The sequence below is a fragment of the Bos grunniens genome, chromosome 1, assembly GCF_055505025.1.
Source record: "Bos grunniens cultivar Pamir isolate PY7600 chromosome 1, Bosgru_T2T1.0, whole genome shotgun sequence".
NCBI lineage: Eukaryota > Metazoa > Chordata > Mammalia > Artiodactyla > Bovidae > Bos > Bos grunniens.
The window spans coordinates 108,822,378-108,825,719 of record NC_141165.1 but is presented as its reverse complement, the minus strand read 5'-3'; positions in this window follow the sequence as shown (position 1 = coordinate 108,825,719).

Genomic DNA, 3,342 nt, shown 5'->3' with positions numbered 1-3,342 from the left:
TATATATATATATATATATGTATAAATATACAAAACAGATAAATAGATGGATGCTAAGACAGTATTTTGTGAGTTGCTTTAGTGGTTTAAGAATATTATCTCCAATCTTTTACATTTTAAATAACTAGTTTAACTAGAATTTGAAAATGTACATGCACCCAATATTCATAACAGCCAATGTCTATAAATGCCGTGACATGGAAGCTCCTACACGTACATGTACATGTATTTCGTTAGAATCTTTATAGTTGCATAGAGAAATGGGGATCATAATGGGTAAACAGCAATTCAGTAAAACCTAACTGGTAGTATTATACAGATTTTGTAGCACCAATAATTTTGTAAATAAATTTGCTATAATGTGAAATTCTAAATATGCTTTTACAGGTGTGAATGGAACAAGGCTGAGAATAGCAATAAGTGTCAATTTTCTGGATTTGTTCAAATTCATGGTCCTGAAAAAAATTCAAGTAATTTATTTAAAATGCACAACATATTAAAAAAAATAGAAAGTCAGCAAATGGATTGATAACTTTCAGTTTGCTAGGGTAAAATTGTCTGAATTTAATGACAGATTTTTCCTGGAGTATCTAAAGAATTTAGCAGCAGCCTGTAAAGTGTTATATTGATGCATCTGGAAAACATAAGCTTTCATTCTAGATTCGCCTTTCATTCTTAATAAAACTTTCCTGCACATGATTGAGAGTTCTAATTTAACTTTTCAATGACATGATTACCACTGGGATTTGGATAATGATGTCTCTTTTCAGGCTAACCTAAACTGGAGGAGCCCAAATGCTGCTTGGGTTGCCTGTTTGGGGTTTTGCTTATTTGTTTAATATGTCTTTAAAAACAATACCCACAGACATATTTTAATTTTTCTAATATGTGTTTCCTCCTTTAAGTCTCCATCCTAAAGTAAATATAATTTTGTACCAAAATACTTGAGAATGTTAGTTCTCTGAAGCTAGAAATTATTCCCAAAATATTTATGAGAACCACTGAGATTTAAGCTCAGTGTGAAAAATACTCTTAAAGCCCTCTCCTAAAATAAATGACAGATTTTTATATTTTGTTTTTGAACAACCTTCCAAAATAGTATAGTTTGTTTAACTGATTTATCATAATATTTCTGCAATTTGGCAAAAAGGTAAATTAAAAGTTATATTTGAAGAAAGAGTGAGTATCCAAGTTTAGAATATTTTTGGAGTCAGATTTCAAAAAATAAAACAACTTTATGAGTGTACATATATGATAGAGGAGAGAATAGCACAAGCTGGAATCAAGATTGCAGGGAGAAATATCAGCATCAGATATGCAGATGATACCACTCTAATGGAAGAAAGCAAAGAGGAACTGAAGAGCCTCTTGATGAAAGTGAAAGAGGAGAGTGAAAATGTTGGCTTAAAACTCAACATTCAGAAAACTAAGATCATGGCATCTGGTCCCATCACTTCATGGCAAATAGATGGGGAAACAATGGAAACAGTGACTCACTTTTTTGTCTTGGTTTCCAAAATCACTGCAGATGGTGACTACAGCCATGAAATAAAAAGACGCTTGCTCCTTGGAAGAAAAGATGACAAACCAAGAGAGCATACTAAAAAGCAGAGACATTACTTTGCCGACAAAGGTCCATCTAATCAAAGCTCTGGTTTTTCCAGTAGGCATGTATGGCTGTGAGAGTTGGACTATAAAGAAGGCTGAGCACCGAAGAATTGATGCTTTTGAACTGTGATGTTGGAGAAGACTCTTGAGAGTCCCTTGGACTACAAGGAGATCCAACCAGTCAATCTAAAGGAAATCCGTCCTGAATAGTCATTGGAAGGACTGATGCTGAAGCTGAAGCTCCAATACTTTGGCACCTGATGCAAAGAACTGATTCATTGGAAAAGACCCTGTTGCTGGGAAAGACCAAAGGTGGTAGGAGAAGGGGATGACAGAAGATGAGATGGTTGGATAACATCACCAACTCAATGGAAATGATTTTGAGCAAGCTCTGGGAATTGGTGATGGACAGGGAAGCTTGGTGTGCTGTAATCCATGGGGTCACAATGAGTTGGACACGACTAAGCAACTGAACTGAACTGAGCTGAAGGCATGAGGGCAGGCTGACGCCAAAGCAGAGGCCTCAGTCTGTCTTTGCTCCTTCTTTTTGTGTTTTGTCTCCTCCCCTAGGAGCCTGCCCTATACAAATTAGGGCTAACCAGGAAGGGGGAGTGAACTAAACTGATCTGAGAGAGATCTTAGGTGAAACTGAACCTGCTGTCATCTTGATACTGGACTCTCAGACTTCAGAATGGTTAGAAAATGGATTTCTGTTGTTTAAGCCACCTAATCTATGGGATTTTGTTGTGACAGCTCCAACTAATTTGTCTTTTTCATGGTTTTTTTTTTTTTTTTTTTTTTTTTACTATTTCAGAATTTAGCCTAGTGCCATACTAAAACATATATACCTGGAATGCAATGCATAGTAACAAAAAAGATTGTATCTTTAAGAAAATTTTAAATGATTCCAAATCAGTTTCAAATTCATTCAATTCAAAATGAATTCCAAGTTAATTCAATAAATTAATCCCATTTAATCTAATGCTTAATTTCTTACCCTCCTGTATCCTTTTCAAGATACTGGTTCAGGAGAAGATGCCTTACTATTATGTCAATATCAGAACTGTGTGCATTCGGTTTGGGTTCTTGCTGTACATGTTCCTGAAAACAGTAAGTGATTACATGAGGTCTGGACCATACAAATGAGTTATTTCTCTGTGAAACATTCTGACTATATTGATTTTTGTCTGCTGTAGTGTTATCTGAATAAATTGTGTACACTGAGGCCATATTTAAATTTATCTAGACTGCTGGCCTGGTGCAATCTGAAAGGGCCAAATAGCCTCCCTTTGCTGCTTCCAGAGCAGAATGACTCGTCCTCCAGGATAGCAGCATGTGGCCTCATAGCTGAGATTAGGATTTCCTTGCTTATAATCAGGGCACTGGGTTCAACCTCATATCTACCTGAGAGTCATGGAGAACTGAGAGGAAAGAATGTGTCTGCCCTTTCCCATCTAGATTTCCTCAACCTGTTTCCACTTAGTATTCAGGGCACCTTCATTGATCAGAAATAAAAAGATTAAAAACATTTTCAGCCCTAAGTTTTCAAAATTGTTTTAATAAACCATGAAATATCAGCTTTCTCCTTTACATTTTCCCCTAAAAATCAACCTAGCATGTAGAACGCATACTTCCTATGTATACATCACTCTTCTGTCCTTTGAAAATTAGTTTTCTTCATGTCCACTTTCTGACTTGCTACACTCCTCTATAGCATACATTATGCAGTATAGC